General features: G+C 39.4%; 1 protein-coding gene across 1 annotated transcript in view; it reads left to right on the forward strand.

The window, feature by feature from the left end:
• Positions 1–279: 279 nt before the first annotated feature.
• The window catches only part of TDRD7 (tudor domain containing 7), a 76,810-nt gene continuing 62,392 nt past the window's right edge, over positions 280–14,697 (forward strand). The window contains exon 1 of the mRNA XM_012769045.3: positions 280–426. The gene's annotated coding sequence lies outside the window, so the exon portion shown is untranslated. The remainder of the gene's footprint in view (positions 427–14,697) is intronic.

Below are 14,697 nucleotides of genomic sequence, written 5' to 3' on the forward strand. Positions count from 1 at the left end.
GGGCGGAGCCGGCCACGCCCCTTGCCGGCCCGCGAGTACCTGCGTCGCTCACCAGGAGGCGCTCCTGCGCCCGCCCGCAGTCGCCTTCCGCCTCCCGCCCGTGCGTGGGCACGCGCAGAAACCGCTAGGAAGTTAGGCGGCGTCGGTTTCCCTTCCCACGCGCGGACGCCGGCGTGGGCCGACGCGGCCGGGGCTCCCGCGCATGCGCAGAGCCAAGGCCGGGCTGCCCTCAGGGCGGGGCGGGGCGAAACGGGGCGGGACCGAGCAGGGCGGGGCGGGAGCTTGAGGTGATTCCCGAGCCGCGGGGGCGGCTCCGGCCGTGCGGGGAAACCGAAAGTGGGCGGCGGCCGCGCCTGAGCCCTGGTGGACACTGCGGCGGCAGCTGGGCCCAGCACCGCGGGACTGGCCGTGGGCCCCCGGAACGAGGTGAGCGCAGGTCCTGTGGGCTCCAGGCGCGACAGGTGCCGGGCGTCGTCGGACGCGGTTTCGGGCGGGCGAGGCGCACCTGGGTCACCCGCGGGACAGCGGCCCGGCGGGGCTCTCACGGGCTCCCGGCCCCTTCTCTGCAGCCGCAGGGGATGCCCGGGGCGGACGCCTGGAAACCCGGCTGGGCGCCGGGGAGTTGGAGTTCCAGAGCGTTGTGTTTTAAATCTTGGATGGGACCCCTCCCCCGGCCGCTGCGGCCGGGCCGGGCGCTCCCCCGGGAGTCGGGCGGACCCTCCTGCCGCCTGGGAAGTCGGTGCAGCGGGGGAAATGCAGCAGTGCGGGCGTGGACGGGCCGGGAGATGCGGACCAGGAAGTGGCTCCCGGCCCGGACCAACGGGCCGCGCCGCCGCCCCCTGGCAAGGGCTGTCTGATCTGACTGTTTGAACCCATGTATTTCACGCCGTGAACTTGGAGTTCCTTAAAGGCGCGGACTTCTCTCTTAGGTCTCTGTACCCTGGAGACGAAGTCCGTGCAGGCCGCTCAAGTAATGCAGGACACACATATCTGTTCCTTTCAAACCAGGAGCACCTGGTGGGTACAAAGCATCAAGCTGGGAGGGAAACAGGGATCCGTGCATAAGTTGTCGCTCAGCTGTCAGCAGCATCCCTCAACAGGGTCAGGGTCTCAGCTTCAACTTGCTGGGAAGGAGCTTGGAATCAGCATATCTTTGCTGTTCCCATCCACTTGAGAGCTATATTTCCATTAATAGCCAAGGGTACCATTCCCAAATAATTTTAAAGAGCAAGGAAGGGAAATAACTACATTAGAACAAGTCCTAGCCCAAGAAGAGTCTGATAATTGCCAAACAAAACCAAACCTAAAAACCACTGATCTAATTCATTAATTATCCTCCCCACAATCCCCACCCCCTAAGCATGCAGGTGGAAAAATTGCAGAAAAATGTTTCTGGCTAAAGATATGGGACAACTTAGTGGCAGAAGTGAAATTTAGACCCAAATTTCTATCTCTTCCAGGCCTGCCTTGATATGTATGTATGTGTTGTACACTTCAAGTAGCGTGGGCTTTGCAGACCTGGATTGAAATCTGGGCCTCAGTTCCCTAATTGTGTGATCTTGAACAAATTACATACTTTCTCTGTGCTTGGTTTTGTAGGTATAAAACAAATATTTAACTTACTCTGAAAGGCTTTTTCAAGATAACAGCTGTTAATCCTTTGGCTCAAAGTAATAGTTAGTGTTAACACTCTTCCTTCCACCAAACTGCCCATGTTTTATGTTATTGGATTTCAGGTTTTTTGAGGGCAGGGACACAAAGTTCTTTAAGTTTTTTATGTAATGTAAATTGACACACAGTGAAGATTTTTGCAGTTTTGCTCAACTGACGTTCACTGAGCATCAGTAACATGCAAAGCATTGTGCTGGGTGTAGGGAATTGTACCTGCGGCCAGCTGGATTAGAACCCACATCTCCTGTGCCCCCAGTCCAGGGCCCTTTGGTGGCGCACAGCCTTCCTCTTTGCTGGGTAAACACAGTGAGACTGTGAGGCAGCAGTCGACAGTGCCTTCGGATTTCAGTCCCTGCAGATTGGAAATGAAATGCAATCCTTGCTAATGCCCTTTTAACTGTACTAGTTGAACATGGCTGAATGAACTATTGTATTTTATGTCAAGAGATTTAAACTCCTCGAAGGACCTCTCTTTCAAGTTATCTGTGCAATATAATCTAGGTTGGATACTCAATATGAATCTAAAGAAAAAAATACTTTATAATTCAACTGTAAGTGCCTACTTTGGGTTTGTCAAGTGCTAGTTTCAAAGACTAAGATTTGATATAGACTGCTTTGTATCCGGACACTGTCATAAGATGGAAGTTCCTTGGTGCTTGGAGTGAAATTTAATTTCATATTTATGTGAATTGGTTTTTCTTTCTTTGTGCCAAACCTACTTTCTCCTCTCTCCATTCCCACTTCTGTACTTTTGAAAGCTTCATTCTTTTCATTGTTTCCCCATGGGCCACATAGTTCTAAAATGTTGGCTTTCAAACAAACTAGAAGTAATTATGCAGTTTTTAGTTGAAGACATGTATGTATGCCAATCAGAACTTATGATCAGCACAAGATACCCAGTGGACTTCAAAGTAAACTTGATGTGTTAGCCTGTGCAGCTTTGTTATGAATAAGCAAACCCATGGTTTTCATTAGATCGTTGGACTCCATTTCAGCCTTGAAGGAATCCAAAGAAGATTGAGAATCATGGTTCTTGCATACCTTCCTTTTGTGTGTAAAAAGAGCCCTTAGGTGACTTGCTCCAAGGGTCACAGGTAATTAGTAGCAGCAGTAGGATTAAGACCCTCCTGACTAAGCCACTTTATCATCTCAGAGGTTTTCTCTAGTGTGTAGATTTATGGAAATCCTTCACTTATATACATTCATGGTATGCAGTTAAAAGTGCATGAATAATTTGGAACTTGAAATCACAAAAATAATGAAGAAAACTGCTGCCTAAAAAGCAAACCCAAAGGAAGTGTGCCACCACCTGAGGGGGTCTTTCTTTTAAAAACCAGTTAGTGGAGTAATTGAGATGGTAACAAGTAGACTATAATTGGAAAGAAAAGATAGAATATTAAGCTGTTGCAAGATGAGAAATCATTTATTGGGTAAAGATCTTAGACAAGAACCTTCCCTCTCTGAGGCTCAGTTTATTGATTTGTATGATGAGGGATTCGGGTTAGCCTAGATGATGTCTAAAACATTTCAGCACAGATATTCTGGAACTTTAAGGTCCTAGCTTGTTGCTAAAATAGTGTCTTCAAAGAGAAGGCAGCCAGTTACCATAAGTATATGTCCTAAGGAGATATCCAAATACTTGAAAATTGAGCACCTGACTAAAGAAGGTAAGAGAGATTACTTGATGTTTTAAGTTTCCCTAACAATTATTATGATTTCTTTTGGGATTTAGTGTCACTCAACAACTCCAATTCATGACATGAAAAATGTATTGGGAAGCCAAATAGTGCAGTTGGAAAATAGTGCTAAGAAAAGAGAAACCTAGAGAAGGCAAAGGAGAAGGTGAGAGTCAGACTAGCTCAGCTAAAGGCCTTGGGCACCAGTGGCTAGAGGAAGCAGATAACATGCAAATAACTGAGCCAGGGAGGATCATCAGTGGTAGAAGGCATTTATCTAGGATACACCAAAACTGGGTTCTTCAGAATAAGACTTTCTTGGGCCATTTTCAGGTGTATTAAAGACAAAAGCTGTGAATTTACAAAATACAGTTCTGAAATGTAGTGAGAATTATTTTAGGTCATTTAAATTATTTAAATCTTATTTCCCTGAAGGTTGTCATTAGTTTCCCCTACTCCCCTCTCCACTTCTTATACATTATTAGCATGTTGAGTACTCACAATGAACTAGGTATAAACAAAGAAAAAAGAGAAAGAATGAAATCATAAAAGAAGATGGCAATTGCCATCATTGAATTTTCGCAAGAGTTGGCAGTTCTTTTGGATTTGAGTGCCACACCCTTAAATGAGAATGTGATAGATTCCTGTTTCAAGCCACTTTAAAGGCTAGTCACTAACCATGCCCCAAGATTGCTGTCAGTGTTCCCTGAGTCAAAATTTACTTTCAGATTTTAGGAGCAGCCATCTGTAAAGAAGTCCTAGTTTGGAAGCTGGAAGACTGGGGTTCTTGTGGTTCTGGCCATAAAAATATGTGAGTGCTGGAACAATTTCTGTGAACCTCAGTTCCCTCATTTTAAGCTAGAGAGTTTGGAGGAGATGGTGTTAGGGCACCTGCTAACAGTCCATGCTTCTCCCAGCTCCCCATTCAGAGATTGGGCCCACCATCCTATGCTACTTTCCTAACCAGGCAGAGTCCAAGGACGTTGTGGGATTGTGATCTAGCAGGGAATCTTTGCTCCAAGACCCTTTGCCAAAGCAGTGTGAGACTTTTTGCCTACTAGTTGGGTGAGAAATCTTAGAAGAGATACATTGGTGTGCTTACCAAGCTTGCCAGTTCATAAGTGTGTTAATGCAGCAAATAAGGAAATCTGGGGAGATTCTGATATTTCAAATTTAATGCTGTACTCAAAATGTTTCCAATATACCAATGCTCATATTGCTGCACTCTTAGGTATTGACTGCATATATTCACAGATCATTTTTTCATTTATGCCATGCTTCTAGAAAACTCTTTGTATTGAGTAACTGCTGAATGATAAGTACTATGCTGAGCACATATAACTTTACTTATGACACTTTTATTCAGAAAGAGAGGCTAGGAAAAGAGGAGGAAAAAGAGTGAGAGGAAGGAAGTGAAGTTCAAGTATAATCGGTCATCGCCAGTTTCTTTCTGCTTGATTGAGGTCTTTGCCAGCTGACCTTGGTCAGTTTTTGAAATCAGAAGTGCTATGATTTAATGTTAATAATCCCCCACACCCACTTCCTTTTTACTCTGATACTTGGGATTCTTACTCAGCTCAACCAGCCCCTCCATATTGGCTAGGGAAGAAGCCCTTAGGAATTTTAGCCTTAGAATTTGCAGTCTAAAACAGAGATGTCCAACTTCATTTCTCCCAACCTCACCTAATTTATGGTCACCAGAGCTTGTAGGACATTCTCAGGTTTATAAAATAAAAATAATTTGAATTCTCTGAAACTGAAAATTATCACAACACTTTTAGAGAATAGAAAGGGAGAGAGTTGAAAGATCAAAATGGCAACCTAAACATTTGTACCCTCATAATATGCTGAAATAAAAACCAAATAAAAAATTGGGGGAGCCACTGTAGAGAAACTTCCAAACTTGATTTTTTGGTAGGGTGAATGCCCAAAAGTTTGCCTTTGGGACACTAGTTGAAGTTCTCATGATAAATTTCCTTTTGTGCTTCTAGTGGCTGATGTCCAAGATATTAAACTTGATTTTTATACTTAGAGGAAAGCGTTCTTATATACCTTGAGAGTATAATTGCCATCTTCGGAAAATCTCAAAAAAAGCCATGATGACCAATAATTTAATAAACTCAGAGAATTTTAGAGCAGTATAGATTAGAAAATAATAATGATTTCTTTTAAGCTTTAACTTTCTTTTTATTCAGTGCCTGAAGTGATGATAATGCAGGAATTGCAACCCAGACTGGAAGAGATTGACAAGCATGAGAACCAGACATGCATCTGAGTACAATCATATTTACCTTTCTGGGGTTTACTGCATTTTACTGCTTCTCACCAGCTTTGAGATCCTCAGTTTTACAGTTCAAGGACTGTCCTTCCCTCCAGAAAGTTGTTTGCAAATAGAGAGTTATGGTATTCCATGAAAGATGGCATATGTTAGAAAAAGGAGGGGGAGACTAACTTAATTTATAGATTGCAGCCTTGTGGTCAGGCATTGCTTCCCTATCTTCTCAAGTATGAGGTCCTTTTTGTAGCTTTGTAAAAAAAATATTGTGAAACCTCTACTACTAGTACACTAGTAGTTGTACTTCTAGTATCCATTGGTTGATTAAATATGTAACTACCAAAAGCTGTGGTATACACTATTAGTTGTACTTCTAGTATTTATTGGTTGATTAAATATGTAACTACTAAAAGCTATTATGAATTTAGTATCAGTTTGTGTTCGTGAATATCAACAGTATCTGCACACTGTTTAAAAATAAGAACATATACATGTGTGAGACCTTTACCAGTATTCAGGTGCTTACTGCTGTCAGGATGTGTGGACTCCTTGCATTAATGGCGTCGTTCTGACCAGGGGACAGTCATTGACAACACTGGCTTAGAGTGGAAAGACTGAGAAATGATCTACCTGGTCGTTTGCGACCACTGTTTGGTGACGTGATTGACCATCTCATTCAGTGTATAACAATCACTAAAATTTGCAAATAATTTTTTAATAACTTAAATTGGATTCAAGGTTATTCCTTTAATAGCTCACATACATTATGCTATATTTTAGTGAATAGGAGAGAAACGGAGTGGCATTAGATAGATGGTTTCTCGTTCATTTAACAGATATTCTTGAGCTCTTGTGGGTTAGGCACTAGGACTCCAGCAGTGAACAAACAAGACATAAATGCCTGCTTTTATAGAGGTTACATTCAAGTCAAGGAGACAGACAGAAAATAAAGAGGCATATTAGATAGTGATAAGTGCTAGGGAGAAAAGGCAGGAAAGTGGTATAGACTGGGCAGCTGGCATAGTAGTTATGATTTTGAGTAGGGTGCCCAGGGAAGGCTTTACTGTGTCCGTGACAATTAAGTACTACAGCAGAAGAAGGTGTGGCTGTGAGCCATGTGGCCCCTGGAGCAAGGCCTTCCCACACCGAGGGAATGGCAAGTGCAGAGCCCTGAGGTGAGGCCTTCCAGGCTTTGTCCAAGGAAAAGCAAGGAGGATGGGTATGGGTAGGGGGTGGGTGAAGCAGAGTGTGTGAGGGGAAGGGAAGAGAGATTGGAGGTCACAGAAGTGGCATATCTCCTTTTGGCCACTATAAAGACTTTGGCTTTTTGTCCAAGTGAGACAGGCCTGCAGGGGTGGGGAACCTGTGGCCTTCTGATTTCAAGATTGTTCTTTTTTAAGCACCAGAATAGGCAAGAAAAGCTATATCTTTTTCTTCTGCACCCCTTTTAATAAAAGGATTTGTCCTGTAAAATTTGGATTCAGTCAAAAGGCCACACTTAAGGACCTAGAGGGCTACATGTGGCCTTAAGGCTGCAGATTCCCCACTCCAAGGGTTTTGAGCAGAGGAGTGACGTAATAGGATTTATATTAATAATATGAGAGGATTACTCTTTTGTATGGAGAATAGATTCTAGGAGGTGAAGTGGAAGCAGAGAGACCAGCTGAGAGCCAGTTGCCCTGAACCAGGCAAGAGATGTTGCTGGCACAGACTAAGGTGATTGCCATGGAGGTGGTAAGGGATGAGGGAATTGTAGATGTCAGCCTGTCCATCTTCATGTCTCACCTTGGGGGAGGGGGATGACTTCCTTCATCTTAGAGGTAAAGAGACTGGGGCCCAGGAGAAGGGACTTATCCCAGAAAAACGGTTGTGCAGTGTATTAAACTTTGGGAACACAAGTAAGAGGAGGCACAGGCACCACCTTCTGCAAGTCCCTGTCTCTCCCACCCAAAATCAAATCAAAATACATCAACTACTAGTTGTTAGCAACTTTACTATTGAAAGAAATATTAAAATAAGGATTTTTAACTGTGATAATATGTACATTAAAAAGAGGGTGAGATTAGGAGGTATATGTGTGGCATGAGCTTTTTTCTCAGGTCAAGTTGGGAAATCTAACTTAGAAAAAACAGTGTAACAATGTCCAGAAACAAAATAGGTAAACGTGAGGTTAGAAAGGGTGGGGAAAGTTAAAATAAGGACCAGCACTTCTGTGCCACAGGGATTAGCACTGTTACTTAATTTTATTATTAGTATCTCCCCGTAAATATATACTTTGTATCTACATGAAACATATCTGAGAGTCTTGGGGCAAAAGGATAGAACAATTAGGATAGGGGCCATATGGCATCTGCTATATCTTGGCAGAGTCTGTGGCCTGAAAGAAGACACATTGAAAGAGGGTGGGATTAGAGAAGCAAGCATTAGCCAAAGCTTTCCAGCTCTCACTATGCTCTGTGGCCATTAGACAGGCTGGGGACAGAGGAGGGGAGGGCAGCGGCCCTCCCCGCACATCCCTCCCTAAAAATTGTTAGGTGCCCTCTTTGGGAGATCCCAGCTGGCAGCAGTTTCAGAGTAGAAATAAGGAAGATAGAAGGGGACATTTCAGGGACAGTGGTCTAAAATTGTTCTTCTGACAGTGGAAGGATAGAAGGCTTTCATATAGGGTGGCCTGTAGAACAAGCTTCTGATTCTCCTCGAAGATGGGGCTAGACCTTTCAAACCAGCATCATACTGGAGTTCTGTTATGGTTTAGTAATAGGATTAATCATTAAAATTCATTTATCAGAGATTTCCCCCTGTAAATTCATGATTGTTGTGCACTCAAAAGGTAGCTAAGGAAAAGTAGTCCTCCATGGGGAGGTTTCAGTGGAGCAGATCTCTTTCCAAAAAGAAGGGGAGGAGGAGGCCATAGGAACTCTCTTCTCAAGTTGAAGGGTGAGACCTTTTTACTAACACTGGCAGGGAAATACAGACTGCTCTGGCCTGGGAGGAGTCAGATATACTGAACAGTCTAATTTGATTCAGTTATACTGCTCACACCCAAATGGATATATTCCTTGCATGTGTACTGAGTACCCGACGTTATATCAATACATAATGTGTACATAATTAGTAGTCAAGGCTCGCTTAGATATACAGGTATACAAAGGTGCAAAGCCCAGTTTTACTCTAAAGAGTTCTAGATGAACTGATGGGAAGGATTGGGTTTCTAATGGAAGGACAGAGTACATAGATGGGGAAGGTGGAAGTCAAAGATGGAAAGTTGGGGAGGCGAAGCCCTGAGGAGTGAGCAAGTGATCCTTTAGTTTGTCCTCTTGCATATTAAACTAGGCCAGCCTCCACTGTGGTTTTTACTATATGCGGAAATAACTGTGTAGTAAAAGTTCAGTGACCTTTGACTGTTAACCATTGTAAATCAAAATATATCTCTTGTCATTAGGAGTTTATAATTCAAGGGCCAAAATTCATATTTCATTGTTAACATCTGGCAATCAGGAATGGTCCCAAAGCTGTCCTCCCTTTCCTGCTCACTGGCAAGCTCAGAGTGTGAACTTCAGGAGCAGTGGAGGTGCTCACACTCTGTAGCTGTCCTTTGTCCTCTCTGCCATGAATTTCTAGTTAGTTTTAGAGTGCCTGTCTCCAGCTGCCCCATTGACCTGGAACCCACACCATCCCTCTGACTAGGTCATGTCTACTGTGGATTTCCCACCACTGTTTTTTTCTCTTGACTCTACTTGCTGACTTTCTTATTGTCTTGTCTCCTGTTAATTTTTCAGGGTTTGGTGGGTTTTTTTCCCCAGCACTGTTAGGCAGGATGATATAAAGGAAGTAATTGTGGCCTTTGGCATCAAATAGCCAAGGACTAAAATCCTGACTGCCCTGTATCCTGTAATATTTTAGTTATTTAACTTCTCTGAACCTTGGTTTTCACATCTATAGAATGAGAATAATACTTTTCTCCAAGAATTATTATGGATATTGAATTTTTAGAAAATCCGCTTCTTAGAATTTATATAAGAGAAATAAAAACATATGTCCACCCAAAAACTTGTACATCAGTGTTCAAGGCAACTTTATAATACCCCCAAATTGGAAACAACACAAATGTCTATCAACATTTGAATGGATAAATTGTAGTATATCCATACAGTGGAATACTGCTCATCAATAAAAAGGAATGAACTGCTATCAAATACAGTAACATAAATGAAACTCAAAAACACTAGGCAAAATCCATCTCTAGTGACAGATAGTGTATTGGTGGTTGCTAGGAGCCAGGGAAATGTGTATATGAGCCAGGGAGGGTTGATTGCAAAGGGGCACAGCTTGAAGGAACTTTTTTCCCAGGTTTTTTGAGATATTCTTTATATGTAGTAAAACTGTTTTTGGTTTATAGTTCTATGAATTTTGACATACTTAGTTGTGTAAATATTACTATAATCAAGATACAGCATATTTCCGTTAACCCCCAAAAGTTGCCTTGTTCCCTCTTTATAGTCAATCCTTTCCTGATACCCCCAGCCCTTGGCAACCACTGGTCTAATTTCTTTGCCTATAGTTTTGCATTTTGTAGAATGCTCACATAAATGGAATGGTATATTAATAGTAAGTATGTAGCCTTTTGTGTCTGGCTTCTTCACTTGGTGTGATCCATTTGGTTTTATGTATAAATAATTATTTTCTGTTGCTGAATATGGTATTCCAGTGTATGGCTATACCAGATTTGTTTATCCATTAACCTTTTTATAGACATTTGGATTATTTCCAGTTTGGGGGCAATTATAAATAAAGCTCTTATATACATTCATGTACAGGTATGTGTGGATATATGTCTTCATTCCTCTAGGGCAATTACCTAGGAGTGGGATCGTTGGATTGTATGATAAGTGTATGCTTTACTTCATAAGAAACTGCCAAATTATTTTTCAAAGTACGGTTTTGCATGCCCACTAGCAATGTTTGAGAGTTCCAGATGCTTTGCATTTTCAACAGCACTTCATATTATCAGTTTTTTTTTTAAATTAGGCTATTTTAATACATATATAGTGATACTTTCATTGTGTATTTAATTTATATTTCACTAATGACTAATGCTGTTGAGCATCTTTTCATGTGTTTTTTTGCCATCTGCATCTCTAATGAAGTATGTTTTCACATCTTCTGCACATTTTAAACTGATTTCTTTGTAATTATTGAGTTCTGAGTATTGTTTGTATGATGGCTACCAACCCTTTACCAGATGTGTCATGAAAATATTTGCTCACAATTTGTGGCTTGTCTTTTCATTTTTTTTAAACAGCCTTGGGAAGAGCAGAAATTTTAATGAGATCAGAGCAGAAATTTTAATTTTATGAGATCCAGTTTGTCAATTTTTCCTTCTATGGTTTGAAAAAGTATTTTCCTAACCCTAATCCATGATCACAAAGATTTACTCATTTTTTTTTAGAAGTTTTACAGTATTAGCCTTTTCATTTAGTATCTAAATGATCTATTTTGAGTTAATTTTTATATATGGTATTAAGTTAATTTTTTGCATATGTATGATCACATGTACCAGCATTATTTGTTGAACTTTCTTCATTGAATTTCCTTAGCATTTTTGTTGAAAATGAGTTTACCATATATGTATGGGTCTGTTTCTGGATTATGTATTTTTTTCCATTGGTTTATGTGACTGTCCTTTTAATAATGTCGCACTATTTTGATGAATATAGTTTTATTATAAGCCTTGAAATATAGCCTTATTGCGCTGGCTAGGACCTCCAGTGTGAAAATGAATAAGACTGTTGAGCATGGGCTTTCTTTTCCCGTTCCTATCTTACGGAGAAAGCATTTACTCTTTCAGTGTTACCTATGATGTTAGCTGTGGGGTTTTCACAGATGATCATTATCAGGTTAAGGATGTTCCCTTTCATTCTTATCTTCTGAGAGTTTTTATCATAAATGGATTTTGAATTTTGTCAACTGTCTTTTTTTCACGTACTGATGGGATCATATGGTTTAATCTTCTTTAGTGTGTTGATATTGTAAATTAGATTGATTAACTTACCAGTGTTGAGCCATTCTTTCATTTCTGAAATAAACTTTAACTGATCATGATATGTTATCCTTTTTACTTATTGTTGCTAATGTTTTATAAGGAATTTTTACACTTATATTCATGAGAGATATTGGTCTGTATTTTTCTTGTAGCATTTTTGTCTGGCTTTGATATCAGTAAAATGCTGGCCTCATAAAATGAGTTCAGAAATGTTCCCTTCTATTTTCTGGAAGAGTTTGTGTAAGAGTGGTATTAATTCTTCCATAAATATTTGGTAAAATTTGCTAATAAAGTGTGAGCTAATAAAATGAGCTAATAAAGTGTGAGCTAATAAAATGTGAGCTTTGAACTTTTGTTGTGTCAAGGTTTATAACTAACTATAAATTCAGTTTCTCAATGAGATATTGGGATATTCAGGTTATTAATTTCTTCTTGGGTGAGCCTGGAAATTTGTGTCTTTCGGTGAATTTATATACTTCATCTAAATTATTAAATTAATTAGCATAACTTGTTTATAATATCCTCTTTTTAATGCCTATAGGATCTGTATTGATGCCCCATCTTTTAGTCTCATTATAGTAATTTGTGCTTTCTCTCTTTTTTATTCCTCTTCCTGGAAGTTTATCAATTTTATTGATGTTTTGAAAGAACTGGTTTTGATTTCATGATTTTTTTCTCTGCTGTTTTGAAATTTCATTATTGATTTAATTCATCATTTTGGTATTGGTTTCTATTCTCATCTTTATTTCCTTCTATCTCCTTGCTTTTGATATAATTTGCTCTCTTTTTTTCTCAAGATAGGAGATTAGATCATTTATTTGGCACCTTCTTTTCTAGCATAAACTTACAGTGCTATAAATTTCCCTTTAAATAATGCTTTGCCTGTATCCAGCAAATTTCAATAGATTGTGTCTTTATTTAAAAATATATTTTCTCATTTTGGGAGGGGGGAGCCTTCTTCTTCAACCCTTGGGTTTTTTTTAGAAGTATGTTGTTAAACTTGCAAATACATTGGGATTGTCCATACATCTTTCTGTTACTGATGCCTAATTTAATTTTGTTCTGGTTACAGAATACTCTTTGTATAATGTCAGTTATTTTTAATTGGTTGAATATTATTTTAAGTCCCAGAATATATTTTATTTTGGTGAATGTTTCATGTGCTCTTAAAAAGAGTATATATTTTGCTGTTGTTGGAGTGTTCTGTCCTATCAATATCAATTCAGTTAGTTTGGTTGATAGTGTTGTATAGCTCTTGTATATTCTTACTGATTTTTTGCCTACTTGTTCTATCAATTACTAAGAAAGGAGTTTTGATGTGTTCAGCCATAATTGTGAATCTATTCTTTTAGCTATCAGATTTGTGTTCTTTGAAGCTCTGGTATTTAGTGCAGCCACACATAGGATTGTTATGTCTTCCTGATGAATTAATTCCTTAATTATTATGTAACGTCCCTCCTTTTCCCTGGTAATATGCCTTGTTGTGATATTAATGTAGTCATAGTATTTGCATGGCATATATTTTTCTACCTTTTTACTTTAACCTATATATTTTATTTATTTGTCTGTTTATTTTTGAAACAAGGTCTTGCCCTGTCACCTAGGCTAGAGTGCAGTGGTGTCATCATAGCTCACTACAACCTCAAACTCCTGGGCTCAGGGAATTCTACTGCCTCAGCCTCCCAGGTAGCTGGGACTATGGGTGCATGCCACCACACCTGGCTAATTTTTCTATTTTTTGTAGAGACAGGGTCTTGCTCTTGCTGAGCCTGGTCAACTTTTAACCCATATATTTGTATCTAAAATGGATTTCTTATAGGTAGTACATAGGTACATCTTGCTTTTATATCCACCCTGTCAATCTCTGTCTTTTTATTGGGATATTTCAATTATTTACATTTAATGTAATTTAATGTAACCACACTCTAGTATGGTTGGCTTACCATCTTGCTAGATGTTTTCTATTTTTCCCGTTTGTTGTTTGTTATTATTGTTTTCACTTTTTCCTGTCTAATTTTTTTACTTCTGTCTGCTTTTTGAGTGTTGTTTTACTCCATTTTATCTTTACTTCTGGCTTATTAGTTTTACAAACATTTTGGTTTTTGCTATAGGTTTTAAAATATACATCTTTATCATAGTCTACCTTAAAATAATATTATACTACTTCACGTATAGTGTAAGAACCTTCCAACTGCATATTCCAGTTCCTCTTTTCTCATTCTTTGTGCTGTTGTTGTACATTTTACTTTTACATATATTATGTACTCCATATGAGGGAATTTTTGGGGGTGTTAGAAATGTCTATATCCTGATTGTGGTGATAGTTATATGGGTGTATATATTTTTCAAAATTCAAGAAACACTGTGCATAAAATGAGTTAATTTTGTTACCTAAATGAAGATTTTAATATGTAGTCATGTGCCATATAATGTTTCAGTCAATAATGAACCACATATATAATGATGATCCCATAAGATTATAATAATATATTTTTCTATGCTTTCTTTTCTATGTTTAGCTATGTTTAGATTCACCAGTACTTACCATTGTGTTACAGTTGCCTACAGTATTCAGTAGAGTAACAGTAACATGCTGAACAGGATTGTTGCCTAGGAGCAATAGACGGTACCATATAGCTTAGGTGTGTAGTAGGCTCTACCATCTAGGTTTTTGTAAATCTGCTCCCTGATGTTCATATGACTAAATTGCCTTATAAAATGTTTCTCAGAATATATCCCCATCATTAAGTGATACATGACTATATATAAATATGTATCTATTATATATAACATATAGTGTAAGTATAATATACATATTTGTATATCTATCATCTGTACAAAGAGTAAGAACATAGACCTAGTATAGGTCTTTTATAGACTACAGTATTAATTAAATGTTGTTGGTCCTAGTGGTGATAATTTAAAAAGAGTTAATGTTTAGTAGTGGAAAGTACATAATGAATACAGTCATGTGCCACTTAAGGTCTGGGATACATTCTGAGAAATGTGTCATTAGGCGATTTTGTCATGCA

Source organism: Microcebus murinus, chromosome 12 (genome assembly GCF_040939455.1).
Source record: "Microcebus murinus isolate Inina chromosome 12, M.murinus_Inina_mat1.0, whole genome shotgun sequence".
In the NCBI taxonomy this organism is placed as follows: domain Eukaryota; kingdom Metazoa; phylum Chordata; class Mammalia; order Primates; family Cheirogaleidae; genus Microcebus; species Microcebus murinus.